Source organism: Megascapheus bottae, chromosome 21, assembly GCF_031878675.1.
Source record: "Megascapheus bottae isolate mThoBot1 chromosome 21, mThoBot2.hap1, whole genome shotgun sequence".
Taxonomy (NCBI): domain Eukaryota; kingdom Metazoa; phylum Chordata; class Mammalia; order Rodentia; family Geomyidae; genus Megascapheus; species Megascapheus bottae.
Genome location: NC_143529.1, coordinates 14,136,259 through 14,161,257, shown reverse-complemented (window position 1 = coordinate 14,161,257; position 24,999 = coordinate 14,136,259). Strand labels below are relative to the sequence as shown.

Below are 24,999 nucleotides of genomic sequence, written 5' to 3'. Positions count from 1 at the left end.
TTTATCTACATCTATTTTCCATGTATAAAATACAGAATTCAATATTACAACCAGCATCAAGCATGCCATATTTTCATGCTAGTCTGAAGCCACATCACATTTTGGGGGAGCTCTAAAGACGCAGACAGACATAATTTTTATCGTTGAAGCTCTTAAATAAATATTTTGAGATAAGACACATGAACTTGAATTTCATGACCTCAGTGGAATGTACAATTCAGGAACTAATTTCTCTCTGCACTATCTTTCTTCCTCTCATACACACTGTTAATTTTATTTTTAGTGCATGGAAAATACAAAAAGTTTTTGCTAATCTGTGAAACCAAAAAGATTTTCTCCCCTTTCAATAGAGCACTAAAAAAAGCCTAACAGTTATGCACGGGGGTTCATTTGTGATTATATAGCACCTCTTTATTCATTTCCTTTTCAAATAGTGTGCAATCACCCCACAGTCTGTAAAGCATTACTCATAGTACTATTCCTTTTTATGGGTGGTGTGTATTCACAAGATACACAAGCAGTTGGAGATTTAGAAGCAAGGAAAGAATAAAACTAAAAGCTCTTTGAAGCTTCATGCCACTCCATAATAAAGGACAATAAAAATTAAGGGAATGATTATATACGGGAATTGCCCGAAGAAAAACTATTTTGTGAAGTGACAATTCTGTCTTTTATTATAGATTTTTGAAGATTTAAAATACAGAGGATCATATTAGAAGAATAGATCACTTATTGAAAAGTTAGGAAGAGAATATGTTGTGAATTTTCTGTGAAATAATATTTTCTGATGAGAATTTAAAACTCGGAAGTGAATTTTAGATTTGATGCTCACTGTTAATAAATACTGAATTTGAAAGGAAATGTAGCTGAGAACTCAAAGACATACAGGCATAGATCCTAAATAATTTCCTATAGAAATTTAAAAAGAAATGAGTTTTAGAAAGCTATTACTGTGTAAACTAAATAGAGGGAAAAGGACATTAATATAAACATGTAATGCCTGATACACTTAATGCCATAAAAAGATGAACAAAATAAATGAAAATTTTCTAAGTAATTTAAAAATTACTCAAAGTGGTAGAATACTAGCCTTGAGCTGAAGAGCTTAGAGACAGCTTCCAGGCCCCGAGTTCAAGCCCCACAAATGACAAAAACACACAAACAAGCAAACAAAAACAAGAGGTAGGACCCAATAGTAAAATCTCTTCATTACTCTCTATATACACAAGTATTATTCAACTTAGCTAGACCAATGTGATCATATATATTGTAAGGTCAGCATGATACACCACATGTAGGAATTTGATAAGTATATTTGTAAACAAATAAAGTGTGCCCATATCGTAAACTCACGAATAGGTCAACAAGCAAGGGAAGACTCAGTTGAGAATTTGGATAAACTCTTGGGAAAATCCATTCTATAGTGTTGGCGTTTCTCACCTGATTTATGGTCAAAATTGAAATAACTGGCCCCATAACAGATGGCCCAGTAGAGAAATCTTGGGTGGTGTTCCTCTCCTGTGGAGGGGGGCAGAGTCAGTGAAGGAAAAGTGCTCCATAGCAGCTGATCTGTGTAGAGGCAGAGAGCTCACAACTTCTGCCTCTGGTTCTGATCCAGCTCTGCTAGAAGAGTGGAGCTCATCCTTAGAGTAACAAGAATAAAAACCCTCCTCTGGATAACAATGCAAGAAAGGATACCTATATTTTCCAATCATAATAGAACTTAAAGTCTTCACCCCTTGGTAATTGAGAGGTTGATTGTATATATGTATAGTTAGTTAAAACTGTGAATGTGAAAATGTAAGTTAAGGAAAAACATTGAAACAACACAATTTAATTTAATATTCATTAAATTCCTGCAATGTATGTGTTAGTTGCTGTACAGAGAACACTGAACTGGTTTACAGCTAATTTTCAGTGTCTACATTGCAAAGACACTTTGCCTGCAATTACTTGAGGCACTTTAAGTTAAACTTAGGTGAAGAAACTAATATAAATAAAAAGACAATTTTGACTTAGCTAACTCATCTGTCTATGAACTAGTTTACTTGTCTACCTAAATTCTCTTTCTCTTTCCTTGGCTTTGTTTGTAGTATTAATATGACTCATTAAAATATCCATCTTCCTAACTATTCATGCAGATCTGAATTGCCAAGTCAAGGTTATGAATAATCAAATTACACAAAGCTTATTGGTCCCAGGAAGCTATGTTATCCAGATACATGGGGACAGAACCATCAATTTTTATCATATATCTTTAGCTCATTATCTACCCTCTGCTTTCCTGCCTGACACCCATCCCATAGACATAAACTTGGGACAATATGTTATGGATAGAATGACAGAAAAGCCAGAAAAAGAAAAGGGAAAGCCGGGAGCTTTGGTCAAACGTTTATGCAGCTGTACCAATTCTGACCTAGTTGCCATTTTATTCTTGATGCCTGAGAAAAGTGAACTCACCCATCACCCACCCAGTGAAACCATTGAAATTGAATATCTATATCTTGTATAGTGAAACATTCCCTAATTATCGAACAACTAATCAGAAAATGTTAATGGTCTCTAGGTACAATATGTGAAAATTTAGGTATTTTAACTCTAATTATTGGTGCTATTTATAGATGTCAAAAGGGCTTATCAAATACAATGTAACTATGGGAACAACAATTATGGGAATTAGAGACATATTACCTGAAATAGGACTAGGAAAATATAAGAAAAGAATACAAAATCTATACCATTATACTTAATTCTGGGAAATTAGGAACAAACCCTATGAAAATCACATTTTTCTTTTCACATGTAACTTAAGACAAAAAATAATGCTTTTATTTTCAATAATATTTATAGAGGATGTTAATTATGTCATTAAAATGTAATTAATTTAGCCTAAAAGAACATCTAAATATTGGAAGTTTTTGAGTACATTTGAGAAGCCCGGAAGAAAAAAATATGTAACAACATTGAGAATCTGCATTGTTTCCAAATATCTAAATGATGGCCAGAAACTGAACATTTAGTAAGCTCATAAACTTTCTGAAAGAGGAAATATTTCTGCTTAAGTCTATAATGGTAGCAGTTATGTCAGGGGGATTAGAAATTCTGATATATGTGTGTTTGTGCACATGACACATTTACGTGAATGTCAGCAATTAAAGGAGGAATGAACCATCAATCACTATTACTTATCAGTGGCTTTGTGAATGGACTCCTTCACATGAGGGGTTAGGCCAATGTCTTGCCAGCAACTGCTGAGGCAAGTGTTTGACACTAGGGTCTGATATATTCTCCAGTGACTCTAAATGGTCTCAGCTGGTAGCAATCTCATATTTTGCTGAGGTGTGATTTTGGATCACTTTGCAGAAAGTATGCTTGAAACAAAAAGCCACCTTTGAAAATCTTTGGGCATATGATTCACCTTTGCTTATCTTTGGACAAATAGAAATTCTTCCTATATAACTACTTCTCAACTATAGGTAAGCCCACAATAAATCTGGTAGAAAAGTGATGGGGTGATGGGGGGGTGAGCAAAATTTATTTTAGTGGCAGAATTTATTTTTTGTGTCATGGCAATACTATAGTTGTTATTACACTCACATTCTAAGCCATCCTTTTCATTCCCTTCCTCTGGAAATAAGGCTAAAAAAATCAAATATTTACCTGACAAATGTAACTGTAACCACTCTATACCTTTTCCCGACAATAAAAGAAAAGAAAAAGAAAAATCAAATACTTCTTGGCCTTTGTCAACCTTGATAATGAACCATTCCTGACAATGAGATATGTGTGGGCGTACGCTGGCGCCTTCTGATCCAATTCTTACCTGGCACTATCCTTTGATTATTTTTAGATCATAGCATTTAATACTCAGTGCTACCATGAAACAGTAAAAGAAGAAAAAATATATAAATAAGCTCAAAGTATCAGAGATGTAACAAATCTAAGACCTGAGAAAAATTGTCAGTTTCTATACTTACTATGTGAGAACTATGGATTCTATTTATTTATCTTGTGAATAGTCGAGCCTTCTATTGTCAATAGTGTAGAGTATTCCCAAATGATGTAGATAGTATTATGAGTTCAAGCAATATTCTTAAAAGAGAAAGAAGATTTCCTTTAAAATCTTTTGTTATTATTTGTTGTACACTAGGGTGATATTGACAAACTAGTAGGGAAAAAATCCTGGAAAAACGTTGTGGTTATAGCATGTCCTATTAGCAAAGAAGCCTATAGCTGCTGTTCAGTTCGTTCAAGTCCTCTTGCCTATTCAACTGGGGAAGTACCCTTCACATCTTAATTTGGTTTTGCAAGGGAGTTTTCTTACTGGGGGAAAAATATTTCTGACAGCTAAAATGACTATTCCCATTTGTTGGGAAATTACTAATGATACCTTGTCACAGAGTAATGCATTTTTGTGTCAGGTGCTAGTGTGGTTACTGGAAGTCAGCAGTCCAGGGGCTACACTTTCCCCCTACGAACAAAAAAGTATGAATAAAAGTACTAAATATAAATTCTCAAAAATAAAAATGGCTTAGAAATTCAATCAAGGTGCTAACACTACTTTCATGCTCTTTATTCCTGAGATGCAACCTTCCCTCCTCCCAAACACTCTTAGCTTAGTTTTTTTTTTTTTAATTTTAATCAGAAACTTTAGGTAGGAATGAAAAAAAATTAAAAGTAGGAAACAATTTGAAAAAAACTCGATTTAGCTGTGAGTACATCTTTTATGCTATCTGATTAAATAGTATAAAGTCAATTACAGCACCTCAGAGTCTTTGAATCTCTGAGAACTTGACTTTGGTGAATTAAGAAATAAGGAAATGGAAAGACTTGGGAAAAATCATTTCAAGTAAAGTAATCCAGACCCAAAGAAAAATAGCCTCCATGGCTTCCCTCCTTGGTAATAATTAGTACATGTCTAGGATTCTCCTAGCAAAGGATCTCAATAGCTCAATGGCCACGTACATACGACCATATAAAATGATGCCAATTGAAATGAACTCCAAGATATAGAAACAGGAGATGCGGGGAGTTTTTTTTGTTGTTGTTGTTCATTTATTAAAATGTACCATAGGAAGTTATTTCTTTTTTCCTTTATTTATTACTAATTTGGTTTATGCCCCCGTTGTCACTGTTTTAGCTTTAGGTACCCTGTGTCTTGTACATATGTTTATTGGATTTGGGGAAGGGAAAAGAAAGGGTGAGACAAAGGACAAAGGGCAAACCAATGAAGCAGCAGTACTCACAGGACACTGCTGGGAATGAACTTCACAGCCTGGGGAGAGAGGACTGGAGAAAACAGTGGGGAGGGAGGAGGGAAAGTGGGAGAGAATGAGGGAGGGGGTACGAGTGTTCGACGAGAAATGTACTCATTACCTTACTTATATAACCGTAACCCATCCTTACAATAAAAGTTTTAACAAGTAAAACAAAAAAGAAATTGCAATTAAATATGTTTGTATTTAGGTTAAAATTTATCAGGAGCAAAATAAATGTTCAAATTCTAAAGATTCTAAATTATTTATTTAAAAAGCAGACAATGTTCTTGGTTCAATCTAAACTTTATTTCTTACTTTGGGCCTCAGGACCTCAATTTCCTTGTTTATATAGAGAAATATATATTCTTCAAGTCTCACAGGCTTTTAGGCAGTGGGTGATCACTTATTTTATTTAGTAGGGAAAACCACATCACTTGACAATTCAAGCTTATCTTTTATTCAAGATTATTATAAACTTTTCTACCCTTTACAGGCATTCCAGTGTACAAATATGGCAATATCTGAGAAAGTGTCTTATCTTCGCACTGGTAATGTTGTTAGAATAAGATGGCCCCGTCCTTTCCTCTACCCAGTCAACATTCCATTATAGCACTCACATTAATATCATATCCCAAAAGTAGAGGTACTGTTCTTACCTATTTCTACCACTGTCCTCAAGACTGTCTTTCATTTTATTTTAACCTTACTTTGGAGTGGTCAAGTAACTCCAATGTAAAAAATTTTAAAGTCCTGCTTTTAGACTTGTATTCTTATTTTTTTTATTCACAAATTACTATCTTAGAACACTAGTGGCATTAGACCACTTATCTCCTCATTTCAAATCAAATGTTTCTAGGTACTTGAAACTCAATTTTATCTCTTCCTTTTCCAGAGGATTTTTTTTACCACCCAGAAAAATACAACATGTTAAGAGTGCTGCTTAGGAGTCTGAATCAATACAGGCTTCTGCGAAGACCTTTTGTTTTAAACCTCTTATCTATTCTTTTGTTCACTGTAATAACAGGACCAATTTGATTTCCAAGTTGATGCTCATTTTTCTCCTGCTTTATTGGAATAAAGTGTTTTCAAGAAGCAATTATATGAGCTGAGCTTAATCGGTGTGTCTTCATGCTTATGTACTTTGGCTAATGTGTGTTTGTCACAAGACATTGTGAGGCACAACCTTTAATTTACTTTGTGATCAAATCCCTGATGATCAGCAGTTCCTATTTTGGCACAGTATTAATGAGTTCTTGCCGTTGACTCTGAGACATTTTGGTGTCAGCATTCTTTCTCACTGGAGAAGGCATAGAAGTGAATGATAGCGATGTTCTCCAGGTTTCACTTACTAACAGCCAAGCAATGAGAGCAGGCCAGCAGTTTAGCCTTAGAAAACTTTGATTCATAACCAACAGACCTAGTACCACATAAAATATGGCAGCAACTTTTTTATATTATAGTATTAGGAAAAATATCCTTCCTAGGTCTAGAGATTAGATTAGTTATCTTGTGTCTCAGGTTCTTTATGATGGCTTAAGATTTTTTTTTAACCAAGCTCCAGACTGAAGAATATACTCACAATCACTATTTTCTCCAATTAAAAAGAATTTACCATTCTTATTTATGCAATGTATCCAGTCAGTTGCTCTGCTATCTTCATTCTCCAGAAAGAAAGCCAGCTTGGAAACTAGAATCTTTTTCCACTGATATAAATTACAGAGATCAAAATCACCTCGTAGGACTGCAGAATCATTAAAATTAGGGCATACCATGACATTTGCATGACATTTCTGCTTCCAAGCTTGCTTTTGCTCTCCCTGCTGCCTACATTGCCTTCCTTTCTCCTCTACAGTGTTCCAAAGCCAGCCAATCCTTCCAAGCTCGCACCAAATTCCCCCTTGATGAATACAATCCACAGTGATCTTGCCTGTGTCTAAGCCCTGTTGCCCTATTCTCTGTGTCACACAATCTGGCATTTTCTATTTCAGAGATTAGTTGCTTATAAATCACTTCTTGTTAATTGTTGCATGTGGATAAATTCGGCTCTCTCTGACAACATACCTGGTTGTGGGTTTTCTTCTTCTTTTGTAATTATTTTCCTCCTCGTTTTTCATACAAAAGCCAATAACTACTCTTTTTATACTGTAATTTTCAAGAATGTATATATGCTAAAGGAGTTCTGTTACCAGCCAGGACTGAAATGGAGACAGTAATGGGATTATGAAAGAAAAGCAAAAGAAAGGGGAGTTTAAAATGATTTCTCCCCTTTAAACATAAATCTAAGTTACGTGTTTCTAAAATTTCAAAATGGGTTACACTAGACGGGTTTTAGTTTTAAAAAAGAGCCTGGAAAAATAACTGCAGATATTTTAAATTCTGTGGGAGGAATGCTTTTTTACTTCTTCCTCTTAAGTGCCATTAAGATTGCTGGATAAGATATATATTTTTTTTCTTTTTGGTTGAAAATGCTTTTAATAGCCCTGTCTGTAAGGGCAATTCAAAAACAAGCCTGGAAAATGGCATGTCTCACTGAAAATCACTTATACCCTTTAACCTGACTCTGAAAACTACATGTACAGATAAGTTAGCAAAAGGAACAAGAGAACACCACAATTTCCTATCCCTTCTTTTTCCATGATGGGTGAAACAGGGAAAAATATTAAAATGAATCTTTATACTGACAGAAAAATAGAATCAGTAAAGAATAAGCAAACCATCTTACTTCTTAGAATTAAAGTAAACAAGGGAGAACAACGAAGACAAAGGCAAAGATGGAATAGATAGAAAATAATGAAGATTATAGGCGTTACTAACACTGATTGAGTACGTATTGTGTTCCAGGCACTAAATGAAGTACTTCTCATATTAGCTCAATAATAGATGTTAGCACTTGTGCCTTTAGGGAGGTTGTTAAGCAACAAGTTGCTATTCCTTCAATTAAAACCCCAATGATTATATTTTGACCTATCATGGTTATAGAATTTGTAACTAAAATACTACATTTGTTTTTATTTACTTATTAAATTGGGTTGACATCTCATTATTACATCTACTGTTAAGTAGGGTAAAATAGTGTTATCTTTGTTATTTTTTTTTCTGAATTTCTTGTGTGCAGTTCAACATTTGCTGAAATCTATTTCAGCTGCCAAAATTCATTCTAGAGGTAACTGCAGTTTTAGTCTTGGATTAACCCTATTTGGTAGGCTTGCGAGACATTAAATCAATAGATATTTAATCCCAAATCACTTCTTGTCTCTGGAAATGGAAGTCTAAAAGACAGAGCATATTTGGACAAGAGGCTGTATATTTTCAAGTATACAATCTTATAGTATAAGAAGTATTTAAATTTTCTGTATTGATGCTCCAAATGAGTCTTCTGAATTCCTTCTATAATATATATTTTAGTTTTAATAAATTAACAAAAAACCTTCTCTAAAAATATGTGCCTTACATCAGAGACAAAGGCTCAAGGTGTTGAAAACCTATGTGAACAGAAGGATTTCTAAGCTGTCATAGCTAGCCTATTTAATTTAAAATAGTATGCATCTATATTTTATATATATATATATATATATATATATATAGAGAGAGAGAGAGAGAGAGAGAGAGAGAGAGAGAGAGAGAGATGTATTAGCATTTAGAAAATCCAAAGATTTAAATAATCTTTTAGCTTTGCTAGACTGGTGTGCAAATTTTACCTGTTATAATAGAAAAATACCAAGTCTGGAAAAGAATACCTATTTCATATTAACTAAAAAAATAAAAGTATCTCCTTTGTTATTAACATTTCTCTATGAACGCTTTTTCTTGGTGAGTAAAACGAAGTGATATCAAATGTGATATTCCACTGAACACAGCTTCAGGAAGTCTTAATGTATCAGTGACAATATTGAAAGTGGTGAATCCAAGAGCCCTAGGATTCCACCCTAATCCCTATATATCAGAAACTCTCCCGTGTGTAGGAAACCAATGCTGCAATAGCATCACCCATTGAAATCAAAGGAAAACTATAGTTGCAGAAACTTTCATATTAATTTCAAGAACAAATATCTCAGAGCATTACTAATATTGAGAGACTGATTATCAGGTCTTTCATCTTGAAAGCACATCTATTTCTTTTGTATACTACTCCAATCTTCCCTAAAGACCAAGTGAATAGACATTTTAAGCTGATTCTTGGAAGTCTGCTTTGTCTATACTTCTTGCAAACATATCTTATGCACAATTATATGATAAAGTCTATGTATACAACACTGAGTCAAATAGTTCAGAACAGATTACTGTTTGTGCCTTAAAAATGTGGTATTGGAAGGGAAAGGGAAAAAAAATAACTGATTAGGAGGGGGTGGGGGAAGGGAACCAGGAGAAAAATATAGGAAAAGGTATCAATGTTCAAGAAGTAATACACCCACTACCTGATGAATGTAACTTTAACCCCTCTTTACATCACACAGAAAATAAAATACAATTGAAAAAAAGAAATGTTTAAAAATGTGGTATTAGTTTATCTTGAAGTACTTTGTTTCTCCTACTTCCATCTAGTTCACCGTTGGCATTTTCCCTGGTTCTTCTGAGATCATCAAAGCTTGGAGCAATTTTTGTAAATAGTTTTGCATATACAATAACAGAAACAAGCATAAAGAGTATGCAAACCAAAATTTATGTTTTTTAAATGTATGAACTATGAATAACCTGTTTACCACAGATATAATGAAGCTGCTCTTTTTAAACCTGTAAAGTCTACATATATGTGTAGAAACAATATTTTAAAACAATGGAAAGTTTGTTACTACTCTCTGAAGATTAAAAACTGGAGAGAAAATAGTATATTTATGTCATTAATTGATTTAGGAAGCAGGTCTCATTATTCATTTAACATTTGCTAAGAGGAAATACAAGCATTAGCTAACTTTTGTCAATCAATCACCACAGACAAATAATATGATAAGCAAGCCAATAATTGCATTAAAATATGTAAGATTATATTGAAGAAAAATTAATGCAGTTTTATTGCATAATGATGTCTATGTAGTTATAGCTCACTATCCTTAAAAAACTTAGACAAAAGACTCATTTGTGTGTTTAAGATCCCTTATGAATATAAAAATAAAAATTGATTTAACAGTATCAAGTTTGTATCTTAAAAACTGCATTTCCACACTTCTGCTAATTTTCTGAGAAAAACTCTGGTTGTTTCAAACCACTGAACATGATAATAGCAAAAATGAGATTGATCATTAACTCTGGTAACTGCCTTTGCCTTCATCTCAAGCTTTTAGTTAACCAAATGAATTAATGGCCACTAGCTCTTTTTGAGAATTATTACTTAATTTAATCTGTGCAATCTTGTGGACCAACTATCATCTCTGTGCAGATGACTTCTAACCATGACCTTCTGCCAGGCTATTTTCAAAAGCCACTTTCTTCCAACTTGTTTTTTTTTTTTTATTCATTCTAGTAGAGGCACCACATCACTTCTGAGCCTTCTGTCCAAACCTGCCTTGTCCTCTTTGTTATTTCCATGGTGTTCTCTCACACGTGCACTTCTGTGTACTCTATATCCAGTCCTCTGCTGGATATTTATATTCAACTAGTCTTTGCATTTGCTCAAAGTTGTATCTGGGGAGGGGAGTGTGGCTTACTGGAAGAGTGCTTGCCTAGCATGCACAAAGCCCCGGGTTCAGTTTTTCAGTAGCACAATACAAAAAAAGCTGAAAGTGGTGCTGTGGCTCAAGTGACAGTGGCCTTGAGAAAGCCAAAGGACAGTGCACAGGCCTTGAGTTTAAACCCCTGGACTGGCAAAAAAAAAAAAGTGGATTCTGAAGAGTAAACATTTTATATTTTAATTCTAGCATGATTGTTTTCTCCTTTTTTGTAGACATTTTATGGTTTAATTGATATTTGTATCTGTATCATTTTGAATTAATTTCTTATATGGTATAAATAGCAATTTCCTTTTTTCTTTTATTTTTGCATGTGGATTGCTAGTCATTCCAAATGAAAACTTCTAGCAGGAGATATAACATGATTTTTATTCATTTGATTCAAAATTAACAAGAACTTCTTTGCAAGGAAAATTAAATTCCATGACACGAATTCTTCTTTCTACTATCTGTTACCTACTTTGTAGACTACCATTATTTCTGTTCCTAAATACTCTCTCTGCTTCTTCCCTACTCTCTTTCTCATCTGGACTCTCCTTCCTGCAGTTAAAGAAAAGAGTCAATAAAGAAGGCAAATTTAAAGATGTAAAAGGATTAAGTGAGCAAGATTTCTTTTGAAGGGATGACTTCAGGACACAAGTAACTAATTAGCTTAGAAAAGGGCATGATAGATAGTCTACCTCTTCCTCATCTCTTCTTAATCTTGATATTTCTCCAGATGCATAAGAATTACTCTGACAGCAGTATCTTGGGTGTCAACCTAGCCTTATTGTGCCTTTTGGTAGCATTCTATGCCTGCTGAGAATTTTGAATGTCTGGAATTTCATGACAATCTAATGAACTGAATTGAAAACTTTAACGTATTTGCATACAGAAGTATGATAAATAAGAAAAATTATTTGACAGCACTTGAGAGATGGAGCCATTGCAAAGCAATAAATGGATCGTCCCAAATTGTCCTTTCTTCCAGTTATCTTAAATGGCATTTTAGTTCCTCAATGACAGAGGTCAGGATTTTTCCTATTGAAGCTTCTTTCTATATAGCAAGAATAGCATGGGTCCTAAAATTGAAATGCATTGGATATACTGGAACTCACTGAAGACAATTCACAAGAAAGTTGTTTTACCCATGTCCTTCTAGTAGTGAAGTAACAAGTTCACTGTACTATGGAAGGGTTCATCCACTTACACTTTGGAAGCACAGTAGAGATGGTTTCTAACTAACCTGCTCTGCCATGGCCATATGCTCTGAAATGCAAGCTAGAGGGGCAGATGTATGATCTGGGAAAAGATCCAAATTCACGACCTCCTTGAAGCCAAGGGTATTGTGTGTGCAATGCCAGCTTTGGATGGCATTCTCAGAAATTCTAATTTATAGAAACAAAGGATGCAAAGGCACAGTGAAAGGAAAAAGCAAGTCTCCTGACTTCTCAAGTCACAACTGGCAAAGAAGTATTTTTATAAGTGGACTTCTCTAATCCTTGTAGACCCTAGAAGTGAAGCATGTTCTTCAGCAAGATGAGTGTGAGTGGTGTGTATCCCAAATCATTCCCTTGGCTCACCTCCTCCCTTTGGCCATATGAGTGCTGCACAACTGGTACACTTACCAGGATTCCTGGATTTCAGAACAATGAAAGATCCAAAGACCATTTGATGTAAAACAGAGAACATATGAGAAGACAGCTTTTGTTAGGAGGAACAGGACTAGTTTTGCTTTATTTAGTGCCTAAAGGACTTATCAAACAGCCGTCTCATTGTGATGCTTTAAAAATATTTGTTATGATTATGTTGCAGGTGATATATAGAGGGGTTACAGTTATGGGTCAGGAAATGACTTTCTTTTTGAACCATGTCACTCCTTCGCTCAGTCTCTCCCAGTTTTCCCTTACCATCCCTACCTACAAGATGTATAACTCATTTACCACATAGTGTCTATTGAGTACTGTTGTATTTGTTCACACTTTGTTCTGTCTTTACTGTGCCCCCAACATCCCTTTCAAAGACTAACAAACAAACAAGGATGCTGATGGCCATTTCATGCACTATTCTTGGAATCTGGTCATGACAAGGAACTCACTCTGAGGAGCATTTCTGAGGTTCAAAAAGAGTTGGAATTAGTCTCTGATCCATGGCCCATAAGGGCAGGGACAACAAATGCTCAGATAAGCTTCTCCTTTCACTATACAACAGGGCACATTATTATCTGATAAAAAGCCTCTTCATGAACCCTATTTCTTCCTATAAAAATGTATCATTCTAAGTATCTCTAGACAGAATAATAGAGCAGACCCCCTAACTACAAATAAAACTAGAACTTCTTATTATGTGGTTTCTTATTAAAGAGAATTTTCCATTTCAAACTTTCTCAGGATATTATAGGCATCGTCCCCCACTTTGTTCCCATGTCATATGGCTTTCCATACAACTCCAAGGCGTGTTTTAAATTGCCTTTTCATGTCAAAAGTGAGTCAGATGCAGTGAAAATAAGCTATGTCTGGTATCAGGTATGCTCTAGTCTACATTAGGCCCTAAGGTTTATTTGAGTTCAATCCTATGCATGCATGTATTCATTCAGCAAATAATCACTGAACTTTAGAATTCTGTTTCCAATAATAAATCAATTCTTTAAACACTGATGGTAAGACATAAATAGAACTTGAATAAATGAAAACAAATGTACATTTAAAATCCTGTGGTTTGCACATAGGAAATTCAGGCAAATCCTTAAACTAAGCCCTTTTGACAAACCAAAAGCAAACAAGTAAAATGGCAAGAGGGAGTAAAGCTAGGTACTAGGGACCAGAGGTTGCTTTCTAGTAATGCTGATAGAATCTATAGCATGAGAAGCTGGCGTGGTGCTCATTTCTTGGAGACATTGTTGGTCAAGTCAAATGTTTGAGTGTTAGTTAAAGCAGTGACTAACTATCAATGGGTCTCTGGCTTTAGGAGAGGGGTGGAATGGAAAACCATATCCCCAAATACACATTCCATAACAAAGGAGTCTGACTCTAGACAGGAAAACAACAGGAAAACAACAAAGCATCCTCTTTCTTAGAGAACTTACAGCCATACAATTTACCCCTTCAGGTATTACATCATATTTATTTTCTTGCAGTCAATTAAGCTGTCAACCAAAAACTTAAGTGGAAGTGATCCCAACTTAGCAATGCTTTGCTAATGCTCCCAGAGGGAAGCCATATGCAAATCAGACTCCCTACAACACACTTACTCCAACCAAATACAACCACCCAAAAGGAATCTGCCAAACTCCTAAGGAAAAAAAAATAGCTGCCATGAATGAAAGTTACCAGAAACATGAATGAAATCTAAATATACCAAATTAAAGCTAGGAAGTAAGTGTGGGGAAAATTACTCAGAACAAAGTATAGAGTTAAAGAGATAGAGGATTTAGGGTAATATAACATACAGACAATAACTATTTTTATTAACATAACAGGAGTTTCACAAGAAAAAAAATGATAGAATCAGAAAGAGGCATATTTATAGGCATAATTTTCCAGAAGTGATAAGTATTAGCTAAGAGCCATAGAAGAAACACTATACCAAGGTTAACCTAAAGAAATCAGAACTAAGATTTAAACAGTAGTGAAAATGAGCATCAAAGGTAGGTAAAGACAATTTAAAAATATCCAGATAGAGTTGAGTATGATAGTGTATATTTATAATTGCAACACTGGGGAGGCTCCTACAGAAGTTGTGTAATTCCAAGACAGGTTGGACTGTTTTTTGTTGTTTCTATTATTTTCTCTCAAAATAAATAATCTCAAGAGAAAAGACTGACCACAGATAAAGAGTTGCCAGTTAGGTTGATGGCTAAGTTTTCACTGCAAAAGCCTGAAGAGAAAAACTTTGTATCTTCAATGTGTTTTCAGCCTAACATTAAATACCCAAGAAAAGTCACAGTCAAGAAAAAATATTTTTTTCTGGAAAACAGAAGAAAAGAATGCCTGAAGGGCAATACTTAAGGAATAAGGAAAAAGGCCTCAGAAGAAAAATATGTGATACAGAGGATGAGTAAAGAAACTGGTAAATACTTGCCTAAGTTTGGGTAAATATTGAGGGCATAAAACATTAAAATTAATATTTAATTGGTGGGATCAAAAGGTAAGCAATGAAAAAAATAAAATAGTATGAAAATTAACAGTAGGTAAGTAAAGTTAGTGCTCTGCCTGCTTGACTTATTTGATAGAAGAATTATATAGAGACTGATTTTAGATTTTAAGTATGCATGATTGAGTCAGAAGGCATAATTTCTAAATCAGCATAAAGGAAATGGGATCCCAAAAGTAATTTATCCTTAAATAACAAGGACAAAAAGAGTCATCACAAAAAAGTTAAATACAAAATAAGATGATAGAATGTAAATAATAATTTGTCAGTAATCACAATAAATGTAAATGTGCTAAAATGCCACTTTTACCTTAGATCATAAGGTTGAATATCAGAACTAATTCTACCTATTCTATACACATAAGCCATAACAACATAGAACATTTTAAAGTAAAAAGGCAGAAAATATATCAAGAAAAAGACGTTAAACGCTGATCAAGTAAATGACACTGATCTTGCTTAATGGGACTGTAAGACAATCTGGAGACAGAAGAGAGACAACAGAACACACAAACATATACATATATAGACATACATTTAGGACAGAATGTACAATTACAATGTAATAAGCAGAGTAGTGTGATAGAAACTGCCCCTTTGTTAAATAAATCTTTTAATGGAAGCACCTGGAAAGACTGCTTTGCAAAATGTACAAAAGAAACCAATCACATAAAGTCAGGGAGATCATTCAAAGCTGAGAGAACTATGGTTCAAAGAGCCTCCAGGGAGGAAAGAGAGAGCACATGGGTCTGTTGCAGAAACAGAGAAGGCAAATGTCTCAAGAAAGAGGTTGAAGGGGTGAAGAGCAATGTTAGAAAGTACTATGTGAAGTTATTTCCTTTTGTCCCCTTATCTCATATTGTTACTGTATCTGATTTTGTTACCTGCTATATTGTGTATACATTTATTTATTTATTTGAAATAGGGAAGGGAAGGGGAAAAATAAGATATGGGAGGGGTGGAGAAAGGGAACAAGGGACAAAAATATGAGAAGGGGTATCAATGTTCGAGAAGTAATGTACCCACTATCTGATGAATGTAACTGCAACCCCTATACATTATCTGGACAATAAAATACAATTCAAAAACAAATAAAAATGGAAAGAAATAGAAATCTGGATTATTTTCTACCAATGTTGGAAAGCCATCCAAAGAAATTTAGTGCTCAAGATACATTTGATTCATGTTTTCTCACGGTTCCTTGGGCTTCCCCAAGAAAAGCAGCAGTTCTGAGTGTAGAAAAGGTGAGGATGTCTTGGGCAAATGTGGAAAGCCATGGGATTTCTCTGACGTACTATAGCATGAATGCAAGCCATTCAAAAACCAGAGTCCAGGCTGCCTGTATAGTTGAGTTTGCAGACCTGCACAGCAGGACACTACCACATTTAGTATCTTTCCTTTTCTAATAGAATGGTTGTTGAGAGAGTGTGCTTGAAAAGACAATTCAAGTGAGCCTTAACCGAGAGATGTTCATGGTAAGTGATGGGTGGGACTTTGGGCCTTTCACCAGGAAATAGAGCCCTGGTGTGAATATTACATATTCCGAAGGAACAGTGGAGGCACTTGACTCAGACAGATTCTCTGAGTTTGAGTAGCTCATGATGACAGAAACTATGGAAATGCTGACGACACGGAACTGATCTGTTTCCCAAGCATCACAGTATGTGTTACCACATTAGAAGGTTTGTAAGATTGTCTTCAGATTGCATTTCATATTGTCTTTTTTAACCGGATCCTTTGAAAGGACTCATATTTTTGTAAAACTATAGAAAACCAGATTTATAAGTGGAAAATAGTATTTTATTACTATGTATGTATATATACACACATATTTACAGAATATATACATTCTTTGGGGGAAAAACAGTTAAGTTACATTAAACCACTTCAAATGGGTGAAATCAACTCCTGGCATTTTCTCTGAGGGCCTGGAACATGGCAAAGTAAAATGGCTCTATCACTGGTTTAAGGCCAATATTTTTAAAGATCTCTGACAATTTACTGATGGCAAATCATATCTACAAAGCTTTCTGGCCTTTTGATTTAATTATTTTATGTTTGTATCTGTGGTTTGGTTTTTGTCTTGGTTTTAAAAAAGTATACTATTTTGCAAAACTGATTAATTAATTTAAAGATTTCTCTGTTCAGAGGGTAACTGATGGCTTTGTTCTATTCTGATGGGATGGAATTTTTAAGTTGTTTTGTGTGGGTGTGCAGTGTCTAATTATCAGTAGAGTGAGAATGAATTTGCATTAGCTTATTTTAGCAAGAAGTAATCTAGGTTACTTAAAGTTTTCTGTTTGATTTCTACATATTCATCATTACCTCTTACATGGCAAGTCTGCCTTTATTGGATACAGTTGGGCATTCTGAACCTCAAAAAAAGAATCTTTTATTTCTTTTTTTAACATGGCATCACATGGGTGCCTTATTAAATAAATTGCAAAGACTAAAGTTCCTGCCCCCTAGGATACTAAAAGTTGACAGGGGTTTAATATTCTCTAAATATGCTTTTCATTATGACTCTTTCAGCATAACCCTTAAAGAAGGGGGTGGGGGTCTCAGAGTGAAGTCTTTTTTCATTCCTCTGTTCCCCCAAATACTTCTTTATCCCAAACAGGTCCTCTGCAGAACTCAAGGTTTCAGTCTATGTTCATCTTACCCCCAGAAATGAGAAACTACCCCCTTTCCTATGACTTTTCTATACATAATCTGTCTCCATGTGAATCTTTCCACATGTACTTTACTCTAGTTAGACTAAAGAAAAACATATTTTATAGGTTGAAAATTATTTGAATATTGCAATTGGTTACAAAAGAGTACAGGCCAAAGGACACATACATTTCTACAAGGAATAAAGCTAAGATATTTAGTGCACAGTACAGTGAATATAGTTGATGATGGTCTACCATATTCTCAGTAAAGGAAATCCCTATTTCCTTTGGCTATGCATTTGTTTTGATATCTGGGAACATGGGAATCTCGCTGTGCCCTATCACTGCATCACTATTGCATAAGCTCCACCTCACACAGAGCTTGGCATATAGTGATAGTAGGTGATAAATGAAAGTTGGCTATTACTGTATTGGTCCCCCGACCTCACCCTTTTGCTATCAGAGTAGTACCTTGAGAGTACTTTCTTGGTCCACTTCTCCAGATCTCAGCCTCCTTAGTAGCAAGGAAGACAGTCTTGGGCCACTAACATCCCTGCTACCTGAGATGTCTGGAGTGCACCTTGATGTTTTATAATGCTCCATATGTATAACTATGTTAGCTCAGTGACCTCTCCTCAATCTCTAACTTCTTTTTAGCTCTCAAACCCTGCCAGAGAAGCCCTTCCCTTCTAATGTTTAAACAGAAGTCAGGAGATTTCCCTCAAATAAAACAAAGACATATTCCTTTGGAGAGGTTTTCTCCTACCCTCCTGTGTGGGAATGTACCAAACAGACATCTACTCAGGCACTTACACTGCTTCTCCCCTACAACACTTACAAACTATTTTTTTTTTAGCAAGACCATATCTTATTTCCTTCACTTTGTATCTCCACTACTTACCACTATCAGTAAGAGACAGTGGAGGTAATAAGCAGGAGTGGAACCCAAATAACTCATCTGGAGCTTTGATTTGGAAAAAATTTGCATCATTAGTTAGTTACTCATGAAGTTCAGAGATGTGCATATATTCTTTGTATTTGAGTAGTAAAGAATCTTATGAAAATGATTCATACATTTGTTTCTAATTTAATTTGTGTCATTAAACTTAGAGATTGCAATACTCAGTAATCCTTCATAACATAATAAGTAGAAACCTTGGGCTCTCATAGCAGACATTTGCAACAGAGCAAAACCTAGATACATAAGGCCATATAGTATGACGCTAAATGAAAGGACCTCTAGGATATAGAAACAAAAGCCATATAATGAGTGATTGTTGTCCTTAATGTACTATGTTATCTCTCATCTCTTTTGCTGTCCCTTGGTTATCTTATGTTGTTACAGTATCTCACTTTGTTATCTGTTATATTTGTATTTGGTTATTTGAAATTGGATAGGGAAGGGGGGAAAACAAGATGAGGGGTGGGGGTGGGGGGAGGGAAATGGGGACCAAGACATGAGAAAGGGTATCAATGTATGTGAATTAATGCACCTTCTATCTGGTGAATATGATATAACCCTTCTATTAATTACAATAAAAATATATGAAAAAAGAGAAATACCAAGTTGCCTCACAACCAGTTCTGCATAGGAAGAACACATTGTTATCCTGTGAAAATGTAAATCACAGTTGAAGCATGAGGAAAATACATGCATTTCTTTATCCAACATGCATGAAACAAGCCTATAGGTCCCTAGTAAAGAGGTTTGATCACCCGGGTATGTATTCCACTGTACCTAAAAGATGAGGAAAGGAATAGCCTTCAAAGTCTACACCCAGTAACACTATGAGCATTCTTTTTTTAATCAGTGGTAATCACATTCATGAAAAATAGTAATCCAATTAGAAGACTCAAATATAAAAAAGTGACCATGGCTTACTTACTTCTACGCATAGTCACACTGTTTTATTCTACAAAAATATAAAATACTGAGATAAGAAATTCTATGATATTTCATTAAATAACTGTTGTTCTTGTTGTAAATCTATCTTCTTGTGGTTTTGAAATCTCTAGTTTGTTTTTGAGATGGAGTCTCCTATTTAGCTTAAGCTAGCCTTAAACTAAAAATCCCCACCTCTGCTTCCCAGTTGCTGGGGTTGCATGCATGAACTACCATGGCAGGCTCAAAAACCTCTATTCTATAACAAAGATGCAGAAAATTCTAAGACCTTATTTGGAGAGTCTGCATTTGAACTTTATTCACCTTGAATTGGCACAGAATGTAAGGTCTGCTAAAATAACAACTTTCTTTTAGTTCCTTTTTTATTGTAATTAATAGAAGGGTTACAGTTATATTCACCAGATAGAAGGTGTATTACTTCATATACATTGATATCCCTTCTCATATTTATGTCCTTATTTCCCTTCCTCCACCCCTCCCTTCATCTTATTTCCCCCTTCCCTTTCCTATTTCGATTAAAAAAATAAATGTATATACAGTATACCAGATAACAAGGTAAGATACTGTAACAATATGAGAATAACCAAAGGACAACAAAAGAGATGAGAAATAACATAGTTCATTAAAAAACAACAATCACACATTATATAGCTCTTGTTTCCATATTCTGGAGGTCCTTTCCTTTAGCCTCAATGTTCATACTAAGTTCTCTGCTTGCTGACCTGATATACATCCTATGCATGTTTTCCATAATTCATAGGCATGGCATACATGTTTTCCTTCTTACAACTCAACATGGGCCACATGTTCATGTACTTATACATCTAGATACAGGAATGCAGGGAAACAAAGGCAAGAATGATAAAAGTGTGGAATTACCATAGCCTAGTAGAGAATTGTAGTTATTGTAGTCTCTGTACACCTACCCAGGCTGATAGTGTAGATTTCCCAGTATCTGTTAAGGCCAAGATTTAAGACTTGTGCCTTACTCCTATATTTTTACTTTCTAAGACAATAGGGTATTTGGCACCGACTGGTAGTACACGAGTTGTCCTGAATCAAATGCCTGGGTTCATGCCTTAACCTTGCCATGATCAACTATGCAAACGTCTTTAGCCTGCATTTCTTTATTGGTAAATGACGTTAGGATACCTATCAAACTAGTGGCTTCAAGGTCTGAAGTTAGTGCCAGCCATTACTTTCACTTGTCGGCTTTACAGCACTACAGACAGGTGTTTGAGAATAAGAAATTAAAACAGAAATAGGAAAGCTTTTTAGTCCATTTTGCTAATTAATATGTCAGAGCTCATAAAGAAGAACTCATTGGCTTTCCTCAGTACTGCATCATCTGAAAGAGCTGGGTCAGCAAAGATCTCTGCAGACAGTCAATACATATTAAAACAGCTCAAGCAGTAAATCAAAACAATGAAAAAAAGAAGACGACACAGTTAAAAAAAATGTAAAATTTATAAGCCCTTTCTCCCTGAATGCAGGAAAGCACTGAACTATTGGTTTGGATATCTGCTCAATATATAATAAGAAAAAAAGTCAGAAATAATTCCTTCTTTGATGTACTTTATGACTCTGAGCATAGCCAAATTAAAGCACATTTTTTTAAGCCTAATGTCAGCTTGGGTGTCATTTTCTCTGGATTCTACTGCTCTTGAAGAAAACTTGAGTTACTTAAAAGGATGTGCTAAACATGTGTTTTCCTAGATACAGTTTTGCTTTTTATAGTTCTAGAACTTGAATTTTTCCAGAAAATGGGATATGGAAAAAGGTTGAAAATGTATTTGGTGATTCTGATTTCAGTAAAACTTATTGTATTTTGTTTCTAATATCTCTGGGTTGGTCTCACTATTTCACAGACATAGACAAGCTAAAGGGGAAGGGGGGATGGCCTTAAAAGATCAGAATCAAGAGAATCAGGAGATTGATCACATGGTTAGGGGAAGCGTCTGCAGGAAACAGGTTGCTAGAAGAATCTTAAGAATATGGAATTGATTCCAGCAGAGGTAAGCAGAATGCTACATTTGGGGCCAAATCTGTTAGAACGATTTATTTTACCTGGCCCTTTGATGTGATCTGAACGCTGAAGTATCAACTACTTAAAGATTAAATCATGGAAAACATGCCAAAAATTTTGTCACAAATTTGGGAGATACCCTAGCCAGGCCCACAGATGGAACTTGGCACAAAATGGCTCTCTGTCCACTAAGTAGCTGACTCTGAAGAAAATTTAATTAAGATGGATTTAGAAAAATGCTGAATATTAGCCCAAATAAGAGGACAGATGATAGATTTAGGTTACTACATACACTTTAACTTCCTAGTCATCTTAAATAGTATTAAAGATATATTGCTTTGAGTGGGGAGGAGGTAGTACTGGGGTTTGAACTCAGAACTGCAAACTCTTGCTTGTTGTTTTATTTTTTTTCACTCAAGGCTGGCAGTCTACTATTTGAGCTGTAATTTCACTTCCAGCTTTTTTTCTAGTTAATTGGAGAAAAGATTTCATGAATTTTTCTGCTGGGGTTAGCTTTGAATCACAGGTCTTAGATCTCAGCCTTCTGAGTAACTAGAATTATGGACATGAGCCACCATGCCCAAACAAAATCTTTCTAGCTACCAAAAAATAAAAAGATTAATTTAAGCCAGGCACCAGTGGCTCATGCCTGTAATTGTAGCTACTCAGGAGGCTGAGATCTGAGAATCATGGTTCAAAGCTAGCCCGGGCACAAAAACTCTGACTCTGTCTTCAATTGACCCCAGAAAACCAGAAATGGTGGTGTGGCTCAAGTTGTAGGGTGCTAGTGCCTTGAGCTGAAGACCTCAGGAACAATGCCTACGCCCAGAGTTCAAGTTCCATGACTGATTAAAAAAAAAAGATTAATTTAAATATTCTGAAGAGAAGCCTTAGGGATAACAGAAGGATATGACAACCTATAGTTGTACAATACCTTTCTGTACTGGTGAGACAAGTACCATCTCAAAGTTAAAGTACAACCTGGTAAATTACTTAGTGGTCCTAAACTGCTTGTAGAACAGTGTGACTATAGTTAGATATTAGGAAAATTTGGAAAACAATATTGTAACTGAGATTGTCAGAAATAAAAGAGACCTTTAAATATGTCCTATCACTGCCAATACATACATTATCAAGCTGGATGAGAATCCTCCCATGTAATGTAGGAAGAGAGAGAAGAGGCTAAAGAGGAGAGAGAGAAAGAGAAGAGAAAAAGAAAGGAAAGAGAAGAAAGAGAAGAGAAAGAAAGGATAAGAAAGAGAAGAGAAAGAGAGGAAAGAGTCCGGGAGTTTGGCCTAGTGGTAGAGTGTTTGCCCAGTGTGCATGAAGTCCTGGGTTCAATTCCTTAATAACAAATACACAGAAAAGGCTGGAAGTGGTGCTGTGGCCCAAGTGGTAGAGCTCTGAGAGCCTTGAGAAAGCTCAAGGACAGTGCTCAGGCCCTGAGCTCAAGCCCCAGGATGGGCCAAAAAAAAAAAAAGTTACAGCCAGGAAAGGTGGTTCATGCCACTTTAGAAGCTACTCAGGAAGCTGAGATCTGAGGATTGAGGTTCAAAGCCAGCCCAGGCAATACAAAGCCAAGAGACTCTTATCTCCAATTAATCACTAGAAAACCAATACAAAACAAGAGAGGAAAGAAAAGCAGCTGGGTGTGGTAGCTCAGTACTCAGTACTCAGTACTCAGTACTCTGGGAGGCTGAGGTGGGACGATCTTGAATTGGAAGACAGCTGGGGCTATCTAGTGAGACCCTGTTTCAAAACAAGAAAAAAGGAAAGAAAGATAAGAGAAAGAAGGAAAACAAAGAAGAGGGAGAGAAAAAGGAAATAAATAGGAGAGAGAAAGAGAAGCGAGACAAAAATGGTCTTTTGTGAGGGAGTCCTGTACTTAGAGTATTAAATTACCTAAAACACTGAAGTAAGATAGAGATGTCTCCATTAAAATTGTGTGTGTGTATGTGTGTGTGTGTGTGTGTGAGAGAGAGAGAGAGAGAGAGAGAGAGAGAGAGAGAGAGAGAGAGAGAGAGAAAGAGAGAGAGAAAGAGAGACAGAGAAACAGAGAGAGAGAGATCTGCAGCTTGTGCTCAAGATGTAGCACTCCCTTTAGACTTTCACAGAAGCATGAAACTCTACCACTTGAACACAGACTCCACTTGTGGCATTCTTTGGTGGGCTAATTGAAGTTAAATGTCTCACAGGCTTTCCTGCCCAGGCTGGCTTCAAGCCACCAATCCTCACGTCTTCACCTTCTTAGTAGCTAGATTACAGGCATGAGCTACAAGTACCTGACTGACAGGAACTTCACTTTTAGATGTCCCAAAGTATTTCCAGTAGTAAAGAAGTTAATGCATGGGCATGATAGGGAGAAACAAAACGTGGCAATTCATCCTTCCCATGTCTTTTCTACTCCTCGACTCTTTCTTAGAAGAAACAAGGAGAGGGTTGGGTAGAATCTAAGAGTTGTGAAGCAGGCCTTCCCTGCTGTTAGCACTAGAGCATCTAAGGGGGAAAGAAAAGAGAGAAAAGTATAATCTTGCCCCAGAACATGATGGAGGTAATGAGGCATCGAGGCCACTGACTGCTGGAAGGATAATTGGCACAGAGCACAGTAGTTGTGTGGCAGCGGGCAGACTTCTTTGTTTCACAAACGGAAGGATGCCAACAAATCAGAGCCCTTTGTTGTTTAGAATGGCAACGCTTAAAGTCTCATCGATGCATATTTTTCCCTAAAAATAATGCAATGCTAGAAGAAAGGGATTATTGATGATTTACTACATTAGCAGCACTGAATGTTTGCCATTAAAATGTGTGTAGGGATGTTCCGGGAAAGGCAAAGGAAGGGAATGCAGGCTACTGGGAAATGAAGGGAAAGCTCAGAGTTTAGACATGATGACACTGCATACACCACAGAGGAGGTCGAGGGGCCCTCAGTGGTAGAGGGGACTTCCAGGAGAACAGCTAGGGAGTAGAGGGGGGGATAACAGTTATCTTGGACATAGTCCTTTAGGGTGACAGACAAAAATGCATATTTGCATTACATATAGGTTATAGATTTGATATGTGTACAGATGTTTACAGGCACAAACACACCCCCATATATATGTATATACACTGTGAATATACACACATATGAATACATATCTATAAGAGCCATACCTTTCTCATTTATATTTATGTGTATACTTAAGTCTGCATGTATGTATATAGGTATATATGCATATGTGTGTATATTCACAGTGTGTATATATATATATATGTGTGTGTGTGTGTGTGGGTGTGGGTGTGGGTGTGTTTGTGCCTGTAAACATCTGTACACATATCAAATCTATAACATATATGCAATGCATATACGCATTATGTTTTTCTT

At 35.7% G+C, this 24,999-nt stretch overlaps 1 protein-coding gene across 3 annotated transcripts in view; it reads right to left on the bottom strand.

The window, feature by feature from the left end:
* The window catches only part of Pard3b (par-3 family cell polarity regulator beta), a 963,936-nt gene that overhangs the window by 325,235 nt on the left and 613,702 nt on the right, over window positions 1–24,999 (bottom strand). The gene's annotated exons all lie outside the window — the stretch shown is intronic.